Genomic DNA, 21,852 nt, shown 5'->3' with positions numbered 1-21,852 from the left:
GTTGTGTACTGTCGACATGCACCAGTCATACCATGTAGTGCAGGTGCAGCATGCATTGTGATGTGTTCACAGTATGTGTCTCGGTTACATCTGTAGCACCATGTTGGTTGTGATACCCTGGTTCCCTCCTATGGTGTACTTGCATGTGCCTACAGGTAGCAGTGTTTGCAGTCCCCCACATGTAACTGCGGATTACACACAGGCACGTCTGGCAATATCAGCATGCTACATGTACCCTCTACCTGACTGTTGGACACACCAACATGACACAGATGTCCACACATATACTGCACTTGACGAATGTGGTCAGTGCCACAGGCTACACTGGACAGAGACATGACATACATAGCAGAACACATTACAGGTATGGTGACATGGTGCAGGGGTTGTACGCAGCGGCCTGGCCAATGATGATGTGAGGTGTCACTTGGTAGCTGGAGGCCACACTGTGCAGCAGTAGGACCCTGTACCAGTACGGGAACATGGCCGCATTCACGGGGTGTACACCACTATAACACACACCCTATAGTGCGCAGCTGGGGACACTTGCCTGTGTGGTCATCACGCTCACAGTACTATGCACCCACACGACGTGTCACAGAGAAGGGACATGCACAGGTAGCCAGTATGGCTGGGACCTATGGCATCAACAGGGTTGTGCAATGCATCACCATTATGGGTTAGTCACCATGTGGGGCTAGTGATCATTTCCCACCGTATATTAGCATACACACTCACACCAAGCACCAGACATACATACAGACAGACACACACTGTGGTGACCACACATGTGTATACGGACAGCCGACGTGTGTGATGCACCTCACCGGCGAACGTCATGCTTCCCACACTGACGTATGTACAGATCTCTACAATGGTGTACAGGGATGTGTAGCAACTGGGACATATTCCCCACGATATGTGGCATCCCTGGTCACACATTCGGACACACATGGCAGTGCTGGGAATGATACACCTGCCATATGATGACATGTGTGATGGACATGCAGCGGTATTGATTACATTATGTGTACCAATGCTATATCTGGCAAATGTGCTGCTATAGGCACATGGGAGGTTGTAGGTGTTACAGGTGCCATGTGACCTATAGTTGTTAACACCTGACCACTGTGTATGCATTATGTCAGCACCATCACGTAACAGCGACATAGCATACTGTCTGCACATGGCATGATAGGATGGTGTGTGACACAACTGTGAGCCACCCCCTGCACACATACATCTAGACAGGTGGTTCACCACTTTATGCACACAGATCCCTCCATACGTGCTGTTTGTATGTCACCGTATACAGATGTCAATAATGGGTCTGCATTGCGTCTACATGTCGTAGGTAGGTGCAACTATGTTACGAACATCGGCCACTGCACATGCATGTTTGCTGCATGGACAGTACAGATGTCACATGTGTCTCCTGTTGCCATGTTTGTATGCATTGCTATTGTTGGACATGTGTGTTGACATACATAACACATGGACTGCGGTATGATATCACGGGTGTCACAGGCGACCAGTACAAGGGTATGTGTCCCGTTCAACACTGCTACCCCCTGTAGTGTGAGCATTCAACAGACATGGGCCCACCTTCAATTAGTGTGTGTAGCATTGATTAGGCCAGTGTTATGCACGAGGTACATCAAAGGCTATGTATGTGTCGTGTGTGCAGTCCATGCACACATCCACACAATCACATGTATGACATACCCAGACGTGTGTTCATTGGTGTACAGCAACAGTCAGGTGTCACAGCTGTGTAAGGGCCATGGTATGTCTTGAGATGACCTGTTCATGTATACTGGTATCATTGCAATGCATAACACCTGTTGGATCCCTGTTGGTATGTGTGTACTCTGCACAGCTGGTGTACACCACTGTACAGCCAAGTGGTCATGTGTCACATGGTGTTGTGGGACCGTAAGGCTGTGTAGTGCTGCACCAATGACATGGTGCTGACTTGACAGCTACAGTGTACACTGCAGTGTGTACATGTGTGACCTGCACCTGTGACAGCTGTGATGGCAGCTGTGTGTGTACAGGTCACTGCATGTGTGAGCATGCCCTGTGCATGAGGGCAGTTATACCTTACTGTGCCCTTCTGTGTGTACACTCCATCTGCATGCAAGATGGCCCTTTGCAACTGCTAAGTGTGTGAGCATGCCCAGTATGCCATTGTGTAGATGGACACACAGTACATTCCACACTGCGCCCTTCCGTGATTAGACTCCGTGTGCATGCAAGATGGTCCTTTGCAACTGCTAAGTGTGTGAGCATGCCCAGTACTCCGTTGTGTAGATGGACACACAGTACATTCCACACTGCGCCCTTCCGTGAGTAGAGTCCGTGTGCATGCAAGATGGCCCTTTGCAAATAAGTGTGTGAGCATGCCCAGTACGCCATTGTGTAGATGGACACACAGTACATTCCACATTGCGCCCTTCCATGATTAGAGTCTGTGTGCATGCAAGATGGCCCTTTGCAAATGCTGTGTGAGCATGCCCAGTACGCCGTTGTGTAGATGGGCACACAGTACATTCCACACAGCGCCCTTCCGTGATTAGACTCCGTATGCATGCAAGATGGCCCTTTGCAACTGCTAAGTGTGTGAGCATGCCCAGTACACCTTTGTGTAGATGGACACACAGTACATTCCAAACAGACGTGTGATACTAAGCGTGTGGGCATGGCCATTGACATCCTGTATAGCCATGGTGGTCATCCAGGCACCAGATGTACAATTTCAATGTCACGATGGATGCCTACATTGAACACACTGGTTGCTCTCTTGAAGGGTGTACTGTCTGTGGTGCATCCCGTATCTATTTAGTGTTGTTGTGCTCCATAGATATTTAGTTGGTCCGATGACAGCACTGCCATGTTTGTGTACGTCTACCTTGGGACGGTAATATGCTTTCAGACCGCTCACTCTCTAAACATTCCCTATCGGCATCTTTGCCTTTGTGGATGATGTCACCCACCTAGAAGTATGGCTCTGGGAGTGCTGTGTTCAGTAATCTCGGTAGCGCATTCTGTAAATGCGTAATGCTGTAGTGTGTTAGAGTAGGTAGGTGTATGTTCAACTCCCGGCCCTTTCAAGTGTGTGTGTGTGTGTGTGTGTGTGTGTGTGTGTGTGTGTGTGTGTGTGTGTGTTTCCAGCTGCCTGGAGACACAGTAATGCTTTTAGATGCCTCACAACACATACATTCCCTATCGGCGTCTTTGCCTTTGCGGATGATGTCACCCACATAGAAGTATGCCTCTGGGAGTGCTGTGTTCAGTAATCTCGGTAGTGCGTTCTGTAAATGCGTAATGCTGTAGTGTGTTAAAGTAGTTAGGTGTATGTTCAACTCCCGGCCCTTCCAAGTGTTTGTGTGTGTTTCCAGCTGCCTGGGGACACAGTAATGCTTTTAGATGCCTCACAACACATACATTCCCTATCGGCGTCTTTGCCTTTGTGGATGATGTCACCCACCTAGAAGTATGCCTCTGGGAGTGCTGTGTTCAGAAATCCCAGTAGCGCGTTCTGTAAATGCGTCATGCTGTAGTGTGATAGGGTAGTTAGGTGTGAGTTCGATTCCCATCCTGCCAGGTGTGTGTGTGTGTGTGTGTGTGTGTGTGTGTGTGTGTGTGTGTGTGTGTGTGTGTGTGTGTGTGTGTGTGTGCATGCTCCCGTCCGCCTGGGGACTCAGGTTATGCTTTTAGACGCTTTGCTACACAGATATATCCTGCTGACGTCTTTGTCTTTGTGGATGTTGACACGCACCTAGTAGAATGCCTGTGTGTCTGCTGTGTTTAGTATTCTCAGTAGCGTGTTATATAAATGCGTCATGCTGTAGTGTGATAGGGTAGTAATGTGTAGGTTCGATTACCAGCCCTGCCACATGTGTGTGTATGTCTGTATCTCTCTCTCTCTCTATATATATATATATATATATATATATATATATATATATATAATCTATTTTCTGCCCATAACTCTGCTCTTGCATGGACAGCTGACTGTTTCATGTATCGCATATTTGCATAGCTTTCACATACCAATGGGGTATATTGCAAATCCCAACATTGTCCATGCAACGTCCATGTTACGGGTGGTGTTACATGCCCTTACAGGCGTTTGCTGTATATCTTGGCAGACATCTATCCTTGCTGTACTCTCACTGTACTCGTACACGCCGAGGCTTCATGTATCATGGCCTAGTTTTGATGTGTGTATGTCTATTTGTGCTGTGTGCATGGCTGTGGGTATGTCCCACTATCATCATTTGTAAAGGTGACAGCCCTATAGGTTCTTCATGTAGACTGCTGTGTCATTTGACATGTCAGCACATACCTGCGGACAGTACTGCACGTCCTACTGCAGCGCATGTCATACCTTCTGCGTTATCTTGCAGTCGATATTGCTGTTTCCTCACACATGTATCTGTTTCTGTTCATACCACTCCACCTCCTAGAGCAAATTTCTGGACAAGGCCTTATCTGATAGTGGGACACATAGGGGCAGTATTGACATGTTGCTCTTACAAACGTAGATAATTGACACAATAATAGGTTTTGCATTAGTATGGCTTTTCTGTCGGATTTGGTGTCTTAATCACATGTTTGTCATTATTTCATGTCTTCAGTTATCATGAAAGTGCCAGAATGTTACTGTTGTTACGTGGAACACACCAAACATATGAGGCAGAACTCTGCACATTCTGCGTACATCTGTACAGTTGCGGAGTATGTGTCTGATACAAAATATCAACTTTCTGACACCAATACACACACTGTATGATGGCATCACAGGCCACATGCCATTACATTTATATTGCAGGACACACCCACCCAGACAGTTGTATTCCTCACACAGGCCAACTGCTGCTTATCCACACTAATTGGTCTATCATGTACCATATGTGTGCGCCGGTATTTGCGCTTTCCGTCAGTGGCAGAGCTCACGTACGAGTATGGGGGATTGGACATTGTTATGGTGACACTGCATGACACCCTGAGGGACACATTACTTTTGTGTCTATTAACCTTCCACATTGACATTCACAGGGCATACGTTGTCATTCACATTTGTCGGAGTACATGCGTATGACTTGTACATGTGTTCTCATTTGTCCTGATGTCTTTCTTCTCACCTGTCCTCCTAGTATCACTAGTTCTGTACATGTATTTTGGACAGGTTACCTTCATACCCCTAACCTGTACACATTATGGGTAAACGCCCTGACGTTTGACCTTTGCCCTTGTTACATTTTCATAGTGATGTGCCTTTCTGGTAAATTGCTGGCAAGGCATTACGAACTGTGCGGTAGATAATAGTGACTGACATTTCCATTACATGATTAGTAACACTCATAACATCCGTATTCATGGCTACGCCAGTATTCTCACAATGTTCTGACTTTGTCTGGGGTATATCTAATACAGTCCCTATTTGTATTTCATGTACTATGCCTTAGTGCAGCTGTGTTATTCTGACAGTTTGCCAGTTATGGGTACCATCTTGGTCGTACGCATATCCATCCATGATAATCGCCTACATGACACTGATATAGGGCCCTACATATTGCCAAAATGTTTTCCGCAATATCCAGTGGATGTTTTGCCCCATTATTGAGAATATAGGCGTGTGCTATACCCACATCACTCCCATGGGGCGGGCCTACGAAATCTCTGCCAATCAACACCTAGGCCCATTTCTGCATACCCATGATTCCCATACCTGACAACCCTCTACAGTACCCATTACACATGTTTAATGTGTGCGGTACTGAAGTGTGGAGACACTTATATGCACTCCCCACTCTCCGGATATCAGTTCATACGTCATACATTCTATCGACACATGTGTCATCACCCTTGCACCTGATACTGTTGCATGTACAGCTATTTCGTATTTGCTGAGGTCACATATTTTCCGTCAATGTCGGTTGACACTACGTATGGATCAATTTTTGGAGTCCTGCAATGGACACCTATCTGCATGTTTAAAGTGTAGAACTTGCTGGACTGTCACTTTCTGGCCAATGGTTTGGAATGCAACGGTTTATTCACCTTTCGTGCATGTCTGTTTGTCTACCCATATTAGCTATAACGTGGCCTATTTATGTACATATGTCATATCTACGGGACATAAGTCTGTTGTGTATACATATATACATGTACAATCCTCATTTCATAACTTGCTTTGGTTTATGTCTGTGGATTATGTGTATACACATATATCTATCTATACCATACCTTTCCACTGTACAGATTGTCGCAGAGTGTACAGCTGGTTGCCCCTTTATCTTCGGTGTGTGTTACATAAACCTGTGTCTATCTGGCAATGTAGTGGCATTTCATTTGAGACTTACGGTGGGGAATTCTGGCAAGCAGTTCAGGTTACGACTGCATACCCTTCAGAGAATCCATGCTACTGACACACCCGTTATTCTATCCACTTTCTATGTTTGTTCTGGCACATATCTGGGGTTTGTCCCTATTTGTACCGGTAGTTTGCATGGCTTTGTCCGGTTTCATACTTTACGAGGTTAACAGGTTTGAGCCATGTATAACTAACGTGGGGGAAACAGCATTCATTTACTATGCTGTGAGCGGATCACACACGCACAGGCGCACTTGCATTTCCTTATTGTGGGTTACGCGCAGGCACGCATGCATATCCTTATTGTGGGTGACATATGTTTACTAAGTCTTTGTGCTTACGTGGGCTTTATTACTTGTGACAGTACCAGTATATTATCTGTAATCTGGTTAACGGACGTATGCGAAACACACGTTCACCTTTACATATTTAACTGTCTGTACAGCACAGACGCATTCATTACACTTTCACATTATATGTGCTGTAGTCGTAGTTCAACCGGGACTGCATTCATGTTGGCCGGATGCTGTAACCACTATACGTTTGGTGTTCTGACTCATTTATATGCATAACCATAGTACATAGCTACATTAACATATGCCTCACCGCTTCACTTATGTCACAGGCATCCATTCTCCTGCTGGGAAAATGCGGTACTACATGTTACACATTCCCTATTCCCTACTGCTCTGGACCCAAGCTGCATATTTAATCACTGCAGGGATATTCAGAACCCAAAGGCTTATAGACCTGACACATACAGGTCTTTAATTGTCAGGGTGTTCATGTGGTGATCTGGATTTAGGCTTGTCCGCCTGGTGAACGGAACTGCCCTGACCATGTTCAAATGTCAGACAAAGCACATGGACAGGGTTTGTCCATTTTAAACATTTAATATGTGTTTACAGACACAGGTGTTTGGGCACCTGTCTGCAGCTTATGATGTTGGCAATACATAATATGGGTGGGGGTGGTTACAATATATAATCCACGGTGAGTGGTGTTCCCATTCACATTTGACTATTTCCTGTATTCATTCTTATGAGGGTTATTATTTTGCTGAATTAACTACAGGTATGCAGTAGTACAGTCAACATATGTGACGGTTTGTTACAGTATAAATGTACGGACCTCTGTAATACTGGGGACTACCCCACATCCTTCACAACATTTCATGCTTATGTACATACTATTATTCCGTGAACTTTCGAAGTTTGTGAGAGCAGTAATTACATCTGTCCCTATTTGTCCACCCATCCTTTTAGGCTTTGTCCAGGTTTTGTTGCTGTAATAGGTTGAGAGGTGGTGTCGGTATGTGATTGAGTTGAATATATACTGTCGATAATTCAGTGGGGAGTAGGGTTACCACTTGTTCCTCTTTGCGAGGGGAGGTCCCACTTTGGACAGTTGTGTCCTGCGATGACACCTAAGACATGGCAAATGTCCTGTGAATTTAAGACAATAATATATTTCTTATTTTCTTTACTAGTTGCATGATACAGGTATTTTGTATCTGGTACACATAACTATTATTTGGGATAGCATAAGCTATTCAAATGCTATGGAATAAGCTTTTATCTTGGCATCACGTGTAATTCTGTCCTTTGCACTGGCCGGGGGTATGTTTTATCATGCAAATTCTCACATTTCTACAAGGGATGTCCCACCTTGGCCATCTGAACAGGTGGCAACCCTAGTGGGGTGACCTGCATGGTGGACAGCTGTTCCATCCTGCGTAGTATGTTTTGCATGTCTGTGTAGAAACTGAACAGTACCGTGACTACACATACATGTTTTGTCCAGATGTGTACAGTTATGGACACCGTGGCGTGTAAACAACTCTGAGGTTTCAACAGGTTACTTATCCCACGCGGGATGTACACACATTTTGCCGAAACATTAACGCGCGGGCATTTGGATTTACATACCTGTGATGGGATGTTTACAAACGTGGGATACATATTTGCAATCCTGTCACTGCCTAGGATGATACTTCCTACTACATATGGGGAATACTCGCTATGTGTAGGTGTATGGATGCGCAAGGCTGGTAGCTGGATTTGGTGGACATTCGGACATGGGTGTGGGTTATGTGCTATACAGGGGTTGTTGCGTATTGCATTTGCATGCATGGGTTCTGCTTTTGGATATCCCGGTTCCGTATATGGCATCCTATGTGTATGTGACAGTTACGTTCATGTGTATAGCACATTTTAATATACATATGTTTGTGTGTGTTTGGTATACAATTTGGACTGTCAGGTTTCTTTATGGTTGTTATATAGCCACAACTGCCCAGCTGTGTACTATCACTACCACTGTGGGACTGCTGGTGACCATGCCCATGGGGCTAGATGTGTGTATTGGCGGCGCGCTGACATGATGCGCTTCACTTCCACTGGGTATAACTTCTGACAGTGCAGTACATTATGGACACACGATTTTAAATATCATTTGTTCCATGGACGGAAACTCATATTGTGTTGCGTGCATTTCTGTTTGGTTCTCCATTTTGTGTGGCCGGGAACTGTCTTGCATGTTTTGCATACGTTTCATTATCCACGGACACTGATAGGTGCGATTACTATTGCAGGCAGGCTATAATATTCAGCAGTTTAGGTTGCTCATCGCCAGCCGACATTGTCACGCCTCCGGCCGCAGCTTAGTAACGCCCCATGCACTCGCGCACGTGTCCTATGCACGTGGATGTGGTAGCGGCACACCTTCATTAATATGCATATGGCACTACTACACCATTTATATGCCACACGGCCGGCGCAGGCCTTACACCGGCCTTGCGCCGAGCTTCATGAATCCGGGGGAGAGTTTAAATTAACCTGTTTCATGTCCTGCTTCTATTAGTTATAGTTCCATATTAGTTGAATAACACCCTGGTTCACTGCTAATAGAGAGTCATATGCAATGTTAACATCACTGGGGTGCTTAATAATTGTTAAGAACTCTTCTAAGCAATGTTAAGGTCGGGTCTCTACCTATAGTAGTTATGAACCAGGATATTATTAAACTGATGTTTGAGAATAATAATAATGGCATCATATGTGACATTTTAGTTATGATTCAGGCATAATCCTCTATGTTACAGTCATTTGATGACTGAAACATTAGTAGACTTTGATGTCTATTGTCAGCACTATAATGTAGTACATAGAATGCCATTACTATGCTCCGAAAATGAATATATTACGATCTTATAGCAAGGCATTGACATATAAGGCTTGCTACAGCACGCTTGTTATAGTGAGGTACATAACGTTTGAACCCTGCTATAACTAGATACAATAGTGGTTGAACACCCACAGAAATAATCAAAGAACTGAAGGAATAAAAAAAAAAAGAAAAATTATATAAGGCCAATGAGGAGTGGTGATGGACAAAAAGCAGTGTCCCTCCTCAGGTATTCTCTAAATAATACATGTTTTAATCATTTATTGCCACATCAGATTATCAGAAAATCACACAAACATTGCTGCCGTTCCACTAGTGAATATCTAATCCTAAGCAAAATGAAATAAATGGAAACTCCATGGTACTAATAAGAATTGCAATCAGATCCCTTAGAATAATTTTAGATTGTCATTTTTTCGTGAATTGCATTTCAAGAAAGGTGCCTCTCGAAACACAAGGAATTATGTTCAGGTTGCTGATAACAACTTCAGTTGTTATGTGGTCTTAAAATGCATTTCAAGAAATATGACTCAAGCTTTGCACATGAGTTCATTTTCTTTAAATCTAGTTCTCAAAACACATAACTAACTGGTTTTGTTCAACTATTTCATGAAAATTCTCAGTGTTAAGTTATTGTCTTTTACAAATTACATAACATGTAGGTAATATGCTCACAAGGGTGTTAACATTCAAGATAATTAGGCTGACTATGGTACATTTTCTCTCCATGTTCAGAAAAAGATAAAACAGTCCAACTGTGTGAAAATGCTTAGATTTTAACTACTCTTACACGATAAAGGTGATTTACAAATAAGCTATGTCCTAGAATAAGAAAATAGCTTAGGTACTCAGGAAAGATTAACTGCAGAAAGTAGGAACATCTGTGCTCTTTCTGTAATTTTCTTCAAGTTTATCAGGTGGAAAGAGATTGAATTGTATTTTGCTGTTCTTATTACATACCATGACAGAAATGAAAGTGCTGTATAACCACATAATTCTGTGCTATTGATTCTTCACAAAAGCTCACCTTGTTCTTTTACAATCACTTCCATTTGACAGCACAAACAAATGATCTTGAAAAACTTTTTGTTAGAATCAATGACCAAATCAAATACAGCAGGCACTTTGGTCATAAAATATCATCTTCTAATATTTTTGTTGTTTATCTTGAAACAAAATGCTTTGAATGATATTTTTTATGTGTGTGTGTGTGTGTGTGTGTGTGTGTGTGTGTGTGTGTGTGTGTGTGTGTGTGTGTGTGTGTGTGTGTGTGTATCAAAAAGGAAAAAAAAATACTTAATGGTCTCTTTCCATTAAACATACAGTTCAGAATAACGTACAACGTTTTTCTTAGAAACTGAAACCGAATGTTGCCCACATTTGGACTATAAAATTATATGATTAATGGATGTTATTCTTATTTTCTCAGTGTGTTATAATAATAGCAATGCACCATTTCAGATATGACCATCCCATAGTAATTCTAAAATAATAAGCAAACAAATAAATGCTTTGGTCACTGTTTGTAGATATATGCAGTTATATGTATTTGTCAGATGGGAGGTTAAATGAGATGACAAACTAAATACTTTACATTATGGGAGTCACTTGATTCTGTGAAAATTATCTGTTACATTGCAGATTATTTGAACCCAATTGGTTGTAATGAAAAGTTTGTCAGTAAACTGCTTTTAGTATTTTGTTTAACATAGTTTACATAAGGCATTCATTCAATAATTAATTCTCCAGATTAACCCACTTAGTCCAATGCAGAAGCACAGGAGAGTTTGAGTCTATCCCAGCACTAGATACAAATTATACAGGCAGATGCTGAATGTGGCACCAATGCATTACAGCAATAATTTTCATGCTCACTGTCACACTGTGTACACAAACACACACACACACCTACAGACAGACGTGCACATAGATACACACACACACACACACACACACACACACACACACACACACACACACACACGCACACACACACAAAAACTCTGCACAGAAGCCACCCCTGCCTAGAACCAAACTAGGGGAGTAAGTGTAGTGTGGTATGAATACCAATTGTTGTGCCATGCCAATAATAATATATAGGTTTATGGGTTTGAAGAAGATCAACAACCTACTGGCCATTCAGGAGCTTGATGACCTGCATACCATGTTGGAACATACCGAAGGAAAGATTTCATCTGATTTGTTGTTGAATATTAAGTTTAATTGAAAGGAGAGTTTATTCCATACCATAGATGTCTTTGAGATACGAAGTTATCATATTTCACAGAACGGTTAATATGCATTTTTATAGAATTTAAGCATCCTGTTTTGTAAAGATTATCAGGCGCATTTCAAATAGTAAGGGGTGCTTTGACAGGATTTGCTATGATGAATTATTTGTCAATTAGTTGGCACATGATTAATTTAAACTAAATTTATAAATCCTTGGAAAGTCACAGACTCAAGGCAGTGGCACTCTTAAGGTCATGCAAAACACAAATTCAATCTGTACACCCCTAATGTATTGGGAAACCATGAATCTACTAATTTCTAAATATACCTGCTCCAGAGTAAAAAAAAATTGAAGAAGAGGGCAAAGGTAGAAAACAGAAGTAAAACTAACTTTCTTTCTCCTCTTCTATGATGCCACAATGTAGATCGTACTTACAACATGCAATAGCCAGGTGCCCGTCATGCTGCAGTATGGCCCATGTATTCTGCTTATGCCTCCTTATCTGTTAAGGTGATAAACATGTTCATGTCCTCATCCATAGCATACAGAAATATCACCAAAAGTAAACTAGAGAACATACAAGTTGCCTAATTAATGTAGAGTGAAGCACCATTAACTACCAGGTCACCACACTGCGTTTCTCTATATTTTCATCCTTATGTGACATAGGTTCATAGGTTGGTACTAGGCTATCAGCCCTAGGGCCTATACAAACCTAGCCATAACAATTCCATGGCTATTTATTCCCACACTATTTACTTCCCTGGACCCCTGTCTAGCAGGGCGACTGATGTGATCCCTGGGGTGAATTTCCTTTCTCCCTCCCAGTCGTCAAGGTTCCTTCTGAAGAGGGCCAAAGAGGCACTTTGCTTGACATGTATGGGCAATCTATTCCAGAGTCTGGGGAGTCTCTGGGTCAGGAACCTATCCCTCCAGCATGTTTTGTGTTTTGGGATGACAAGGTTTAGATCCCTGGAGTGTGTGGCTCTGAGGGATTGGGATTTCTTTACATGTAGCATGTCCAACAGCTCTGGGTTTGACATGGCCTTGTATGTTAAGCAGAGATTGCCTCGGAGTAGACGATATGTGACAGAATATAGCTGGAGTTTTTTAAGGCGGTCAGCATAGGGCATCTGCTTTAGGCCTGTGATTCTTTTAGTGAGGTATTTCTACGGCCTTTCCAGTTGTTACAGATGTCATGAGAGGTACATTCCAAAGGGGGCGTTGTATTCTATAATGGGTCTAATGAGGGATGAGTACAGTGGGACAATGACCTCCTTTTTTTCTGGATGAAAAGCCTTTAGTGATGAGGTGTGCCACATAGAAGGATTTCCTGACTTTTGTGGAGATGTGGTTATCAAAGGTGAGACCACTGTCCACCTGTGTCCCTAAGTCTCTTATCACACTTTCGGTGTTTAGTGTACTGCCACCTATATGATAATTCACGGGTACATGTTTTTCACAAAGGGGATAACTATACATTTCTTGGCATTGAGCTTGAGCCCATGGCTCTGGCACCAAACATCTGTTTCTGTAAGGCCCTTTTGTAGAGTATCCACATCATTTGGGGATTCAATAATGGCTCCTAGTTTGCAGTCATCTGCAAACTTTGTTAGCCAGAGTCCCTTAGTGTTGGTCTGTACTTCAGAGAAGTAGATGCCAAACAAGAGCGGTCCCAGGACTGAACCCTGAGGTACTCCACTTGTCTGGAGCTGGATTTGGAGTCGGCTACTTTTACAGTGTGGGTTCTATCAGTAAGCCAGTTAGCAACCCATTGGGTGATGTAGGGATTAATGCCTGGTTTAGTAAGTTTATCTATGATTCCAGAGTGGGGGATGGTGTCAAAGGCCTTGGCAAGGTCTAGATAGGCTGTGTGAACCACCTTACCTTTGCCCATGGCTCTGGAGACTGATTCGAAGAAGTCAATCAGGTTCAGGAGACAAGATCGGCCCTTCACGAACACAAACTGGGTGGGGTCCAGTGTTTGAAGGTTGCCAAAGTCTTTGTTTATAGGTCCCATGATAATACATTCCATGGCCTTGCAGATAAGGCTCTTCAGACTGATGGTATGGTAGTTTCCAGAATCCAAGGTGGATCCCCCCTTGTGGAGTGGGATAACTGTAGCTCTGCGCCACTCATTGGGCATGAGAACTGTTTTTTTCTGTCTGTAAGGAGAGGTTGATTACCCTTAGTTGCACTTACATATCTCAGACTGGCAGAGTGCCACCATATTGGCAGAAGTATTTAACTTTTATGCCTATACCACTGTCTGATCAGTATGCCTGGCATGCACCAGCAGCCTTATTATATGCATACCTACTGAAAGAGAACCAAGTATTCGTGTGGTCTACTAACATTTACAGTTTACCTAGTTATTGATAACTAATTAACTAATTCCTGGGCCACCCTTACTGGACACAAATTCTTAAGTTAGAGCTAAAACCATACACATAGACAGACCAGTTATTATTTATCTTGTTTCTTGTTGCTTATTAATCTGACCTTCAAAGAAGAAAAGCATAAAAACTAGAAAAGCACATATTCTTTTTCTACATAATCCAGTCAGTAAATTATACCTTTCAACCTCTGCGCATTAAAAATCATAGCACCGTCTTTCAAAAAATGATACCGAAGTGTCAGAAAGATAAGTATTTTCTTATTATTCACGATAGAAGGCATTAATAGAGCCTTTATAGTTAGTGGAAGGGATTCTTTGCCTAGACTTAGTTAACTTATTGAATAAACTACGCACCCAGAAACATATTTGACTTTTTGAGGAAAAGAAATAAGTCTAAGAGGATCAAAAATAAATCTGACGCCCAAAATCATAACTCAATGTCTACAGCAGTTGAGATTTATGAGGTAAATAATAATAGTATATCTGAAATTGTTATGTAACTTTTACTCTTTAGAGTTGTTACTGTAAAAAAATATTCATGAAGACAGTGTTCCTGCTTCGAATATTACATATTATGTTAATAATGATAATAGGTCGAGACAGCATTCTACACATTTCAAAAGATAGCAGCTTTAAAATCCCAGAAATGAATATATGTCGCCATCCTGTGGTAAAATCTGAAGTTGTTCAAGAACAGCTTCATTAACTCACTAACATGAACTTCATATGGATTGAAAATGCAGTTGATTCATATATGTCTGATAATTTCTATAAGTCTGATTTAATGTTTTCGTTGGTTTTTTTTTTTTGCTTACTTTTCACATAAATTATATTGCATGTAAAAAAAGCCTGTATTGTTCTTTAAAGTATGTGATTTTGCATCTTAGAAAAATAAAAGAAAGGAAAAAGAAAAGAAATAACATTAAAAACAAATGTGTATGCACTATGTTTTCACTTTTAAACTGTTCTTTAAACAGTCATAATTTTAACTTGAGTCAGGGATGCTAAATGACCACTTAAATTCAGATATAAGAAACAAGTGGATAATTTTACATAGGAGATTCTAACATCACATCAGATTTCAAAACTGACCAATGTCTATCTGTCTGTCTATCTATCTACCTATCTGTTTTAGTAATGTGTGAATCTGTGAACACCATTACAGTTGGCCTGCCTGTCAGACATGAGAAACCATCTACTTGCTGTGCTTTTAGTAGAAAGAAAAATAAAACATTGAAGAGGACACCCCCTATTCCACTGCCCCCCTTCAGCAATGCTACTACAGTTGTAAATTCCAGAGCTATCCCCTGCTATGATGCCATACTTTGAGGGTGCTGTATGCCTGAGATAACCTAATGCTACATCAGCACTAGTAGCCATTTGAGTTCATGCAACACCAAGAACAGCTATGAGATTTGAAAAAATACTATGCAAATGAGTCTCATTACCTATTCCTAGAGTAAGCGGAACACCACCAAGCTGTGATCAACTGAAGATGGACATCTACACTATATACTATATGACCTCAAAATTCAGGGGTGCTATGTGGTAAGGTTGCATTATAAAACATAGCCCAAGCTGATAGTAAACAATAATTCTGAGACATCCAAATTTGTGTAAATGGGATAACTTGCAAACACCACTTTCATGCAAGCACTTAGTCTCTACTGGGTTCGTCCAGACTCCTCACCTGACAGTAGTGCCATCTGTATGCTGCAACTGGCACAACTGTATTTCAGCTATACTCCGCAAAATGTCTGCAGAATCAGAGCACACATGAGAATGGGCAAGATGAAGGAGTGATTTCTGAGTATCTCCATGCCAAGAGTAAAGTTTTATTATTGATGTAATGGCACTACAGATTTTGTACAGTAAAATGCAGTGGCACTTATGGCCAGTTAGTTCATAGATTTTGAAGGGTGTCCCTTTAGGTTTTTATTAGTATCTGTCATTTCATTCTGAAATAGCTGCCCTGTAAAGCAGTCCCTTGTCAGAATCAGTAAGGGGTATCAGCATGGTGATGGGGGGGGGGGGAGGGGGGTAGCAGAAGAAATAAAGGTATAAGATCTGCATTAGAATGTCTCACACAGCTTTTACAAAATATACCAGCTGATGTTCTCCAAATCAACGCTATCACAACAAATCACAGATCTTAGCTACATGCCTTGCAGCAAACTCTAACCCAGTAGAAATCCAATATGAATGAACACACGGTTATTGCCATGTCACATTCAGATCACATCCAGAATTTGCAGTTACAGTCACAGAGTCTGAAGCTTGACTTCGAAAACTTGCCCAGCAGAAATAATTTAAGAATTATCAGCTTATCAGAGAATGCGCTGGGGATGAACCCAAGTGCTTTCATTAAATGGGAGCTGGAGTCTCCTTTAGGTACTGGGAGTCAACCTCTGGTTAAGAGAGTGCACAGAATTAAAGTCAGGAACAAACCCTCTAAGTTGTCAAGGCATTTCTTCATTTGGTGCCTGGAGTTCAATGATAGAGAAGCTGGACTAAGGAAAGCAAGGGTGAGAGGGCCTAAGCTGAAACTTGCTGGTTACCCTGTAAGAATAACACCCGATTACAGAGCTGGGTTATATTCTGAAAGAAAACAAATAGTCCCATACCTGCGATCCTACTGCGAGGTGGGTTTTACTGTGAAATTAAGGTTCCCAGACACACTTTGTGTGTTGAAGAACAATAAATATCAGCAGATTAGTTCCTCTGTGGAGGCAGAACTATTCATAAAGGGGAATAAGAACAATAAACATGATTCTTATACGAAGGCAACAAAAGTGAAAATGGCCCTAAAGTCTATTAGTAAAATAAGAGACAGGCCAGCCTTGGTCTCCCCTAAAAAACAGCCAGTGGGAAAAGGGATAGATGCCGTGTTTGGATTATATCATGAAACAAACCGAAGACCAACTGCAGGCAAACTTCGGTCACTGTCATCCCTGCAAAACAGATATGGCTCTCTGGCAGCTAAACTCATTGAAGTTTCCCAGGACATTACAGATAGTTGTTTATTCCTTACACCAGAGATTTCTGTCAAAGAGGAAGAGAGTATGGAAAAGTCATGGACTTACTCTCCCTACACAACCTCACACTGTGATGTTCCTTCTGGAGCAGATACGAAGGATGGTGCAACATGAAATAGACTGATTTAGTCTGTGGACTTCAGCAATATTCAAGGATGCATCTGTATGAAGAGTTAATTCTGCGCTACAGGTTGACAAAACTATTTGAATGTATTTTTGTATCTCCTTTGGCATGATTGATGATGTTATGCCTGATGTGGTAAGGGCAGATTTTTATTCAGTAGCTGTAGCCATTTTCTTTGCATTTGACCTTCAAATGGCAGTAGAATTTGTTACTGGTTTAGTGTATTTTTCACTTTACATGGTGTGTTGAAATACAGCACTTGCTCAAGAATGATGTGAAAGACCAGAGTGCCTTCAAAACTATTCTAGCCTACGGAGAGTGCAGACTATAACAATAGTTTTCTTTTTTGCTTCTTTTTATTATGGTTTGTGAAATATATCAAGTGCGGGGGAGGAAGGCGGAGGAGGGGAAAGGTTCTAAGGGGATCAGTGAGGATAGACGATAATCAGCTAGGTGCAGTGACATCACAGTGCAGAGAAGTTGGCTGTGTGCCTTGGAATGTAAGGGTAAATCCATTGGAATTAAGGCTTGTGCCATCCTCAGAGCATTAGAGAAGAGAAAGGCTCAGGTGATTCTGCTACAGGAAACAAAAAACTGAAATGAAAACATGAGGTGTGTTTGATGATGTGAGGTATTGCCAGCTATGCCAGGAGAAGTAGTGCAGTGGATGTGCAACATATGCCAGCACAGCTAGCTGGAATTTTGTAAATAATTATATATCATTTGTATATCAAACTGATTTGTACAAATGCTTGTGTTGAAAAATGTATTTGTAAAGCTGCTTGTGTTAAAAAAGTACCAACAGTGTACCCTGCTGGACAGAAAAAAAGAACTGTACATGCATTATTGTAACTGTTTCACTGCATATGTTTTAACAGAGGATACTGGAAGAGAAGAGGTTAATCTCAAACTTTAAAAATACTAAGAAATTTAATTATTGGACCTAGGCCATAAAGATGTTATCTCACAGTTTTGAATGAAGCCAGAGATGCAACATCTGTAAGAAGTAGGATTTACTGGTTCCTGTGGGAAGAGTGGAAGTGTTTTATGTTTTTATAACGTCCAGGGACCACAGCTGATCTTAGCAAGGCTCTGTTTGTATTATTAACCAGTGACATAGCTGGCGGGGACCGGGAGGGGTGGTCTGCCCTGGGCGGCACTTTTGCCGAAGGACTGTCAAATTTATTTTATCTAAAAAAAATACTGTCTCTGTTTTTTAAGTGCTTTCTTCTTTAAGAACTGTCATAGTCATGTCACATACCATACCATCGCATCACATCTGTGCATGCATTGTTACACAACTTTCCACCCAACCAAAATTTAAAGTTCAGAAATCTCCTGTTCAGTGCTGCCTGTTGCTGTGTGTGTATGTGTTACCTACTTGGGCTCAAACCCTGTACCTTATATACAAGGAACAGGAGCCTGAATTCTTTACCCATGCCACCACTTGAAATTCAAGGAATTGAGCCATAGCTCTCAACTATCCAGATTTTCACAGAAAGTTTGAAATTTGTGGCTCATACTTTTGGTTTTGTAGTAAATTAGCGAGGAATGAATTCCCTAAATAATGAGAGTCATTTAAGTTTCAGTCTTCCTATCTTTCAGGAAATGCATAGTAACACAAAACATTTTATACAAATGCATCCCTGGTTTGGGGCCTTTGTCACCCCCCCCCCCCCATAAATTTTAGCTTTTTCCAGATTTCTTGTGCTGCAAAGTTGAGAGAAATAGTTGAATATCAGGTGCATTTTACAAGGAGCCCAGAGCTTCGGGGGAAAAGAAGCTTATGCTGCTTATGCCAAGTCTGTTTGCAACATGCAACTATTGTTTAGCAAATCATATCACTACTGTTAATAGCACAGCAAGTAGTATACTTGCATTTGATGCAGAAGGCTGTGGGTTCTACTCCCACAGTATGTAGATGGATTGCTGATACTGTACTGTGTTGTACTTCAAAGAAGGTGGATGCTGCATTCCTGTGAATGTCCTCCTTTGGATGAGATTCCTAGTGACTATGGTCCTGTTATCAGTTTGCCATTCATTCCCTATTGCAATATTACCAGCTTATCATTTTTAATTTAACATAGGGAATTTATTCTTCAAGGGCAGCAGGCACTTCATTTGTAGAAATATGAATTATAAAGTTGTTTGCTAGCAGCAACCTCTTCTACTTCTGCAGAGATTGTGCATATTTATTGACACTGGTGGATTGTAATGACAGATGCTTGAGTAGACTTTTATGATGGAAATGTTCTGAATTGGGTGGTTTTGTTATTATTGGTTTATACATTTTGTTCCATTGCTTACTGGAAAAATGTTCAAAACAATACATTAAAAACATGCTCCAACAAGTGTGCTGTATTATACAAGGAATATAATTTAGTACAATCTGGAAGGTGACTCAAAGAACACATTTATGTTTGCATGGTTCTAAATATCTGTGCAAGGGGCTATGATTTGAAAACAGCCCAAAGATAAACTTTATCCACCACTAACCAGATGCATTTTCTTTGAATGTGGGTTTCAATGCTGTTTCAGTGAATGCGAGTTTCAAGGGCAGAGAAGTTTTAATGCTAAGTCTGTTTTCATTGTGAGCCTGTATTGCTTTGTTTATCAGATATCTGTCAGTGCTTATGCTATAAAACTTAAAATAAAAGTTTTAAATTAAATCCAAATAATCCTTGTAGAAGAAAAGCATAACACAGTATGCACATTACAGTGTTTATGGTAAATGGAGAGAAATAGCCAAGTAATGGGACACTGGAATGGTTGCAGGGAGAGGCTGTGTATTGGGGGGGGGCATTTAGCCATGATTTTGTAAGGGTAAAGGGGTGGCAAACTCAAAAACAGCCCTGGGCAGCACAAACTCTAGCTACGCCACTGTTATTGACACATAGGTGCTAAAACGTGGCAGTTTCTAGCAAACGGGGGGGGGGGGGGTTGCATGGGAACCAGAAGTCGGATGACAAGATGCATGTGATGTAATTCTGGAATCCATCACTAAAATAATGTTTTATACTGGGTGAGACTGAAGGGTCTATATTACCTCATCGAAAACCTATGGCAGATAACATCTGTTCACCGATGAAAAAAACTCGAACTGTCATTTCTGCAAACGGCCATATCAGCAAATTTTTTCCTAGGGGAGAAAAATTGCTTGGCCATCATTGTGAATTTGCCTTTTCCCCACTGTAGTGTAATCTCTGAGTTGGTATATTTAGTTAGGGAGAGTGCGGGACATAGCCCCCATGTTGGTGGTGTGGGGGACAAAACCTCTCACTTTGAAAGGTCTGCAATAGTGTGTCATTTCTAGTTGGCCAAGAAATTTTTTCCCCTCAGAAAAAATTCACTAAAGTAACCATTTGCAGAAATGACAATTCATGGTTTATTGGTCAGCAAACAGATGTTCACTGACATGGTTTTCCATGAGGTAATATAGACATGAGACTGAAGTCTCATTGCACTATGTTTTGGAAACCTGACATAGAAGAATTACTCACCTACTTCATTTTGCCTTGTACTGGTAAATGGCCATGGAATAGTAACTCTAGATAGTAAAGAAAATATACTGAGATTAGTTAAGTACTGTTTTTCTGTATCTGTGTGAATCTATTCATCTGTATTATTTTAATAATTCCTGTGTCTGAAACTCTGGTGTTTATTGCAAATAGACATTTAGTATTTTCATGTTTTTTTTTTCTTATTTATTATTAAATATATTTAAACTTTTCATTGTGGCTGGTCCTTTAGATAATATTTTAACCTTTGAGAGTACACATATCTGTTTTTTGACTCTGTGGCCACTCCTATAAGCCTTACTGCATCCGCATTTGTATTAATATTAATTTCACTCAGTATAACTAGGTACATGTGCCATCTTTACCCAAGTGTGTGTGTGTGTGTGAGTGTGTGTGTGTGTGTGTGTGTGTGTGTGTGTGTGTGTGTGTGTGTGTGTGTGTGTGTGTGTGTGTGTGTGTGAGGAATGGGCTTGGACACTTGGCTGAAGACTTAAAGGAAGCTCTATTAGGCACCTGTGGTGAGACAGAGAGAGTAACCCTGACTGCGGGCTGAGTGGGTTCCCTGTGTGCTTTTAAGGGAAAGTGTGCTTGATGTAGACAGCTGCATCTGAAAAATCTGGGTGTATCCATTTTTGTTCCAAGTAAACATCCCTGTCCAGTGTCAGTGCCAAGGATTTAGGCTCCTTGATTACTGGCTCAGAGAGGGGAGGTCACAGGATGGATGTTTGCTAACTAGAAAGGATCTTGCTATTTTTCAAGCACCACCTCTTCCAGGAGAGGGGTTACTTTGCTGTTAAATCATTGCCTGAACTGGTCAGTCCATGGGTTAGCCAAGGATAGTCAGGGTAGATAGATAGTCTTGATAGTAGGTACACAAATAAGTGATCTTATTATTGTGAACAGTTATGTGTCTAATGAGGACAAACTGGAGTCACTGAAAGCCATATTTGGTACAATTAAAACATTATTTTATGGA

This window comes from Protopterus annectens, chromosome 3.part0 (genome assembly GCF_019279795.1).
Source record: "Protopterus annectens isolate FY-2018-M chromosome 3.part0, PAN1.0, whole genome shotgun sequence".
In the NCBI taxonomy this organism is placed as follows: domain Eukaryota; kingdom Metazoa; phylum Chordata; order Ceratodontiformes; family Protopteridae; genus Protopterus; species Protopterus annectens.
The sequence above is the reverse complement of the archived record's forward strand: the minus strand, read 5'-3'. Positions refer to the sequence as shown.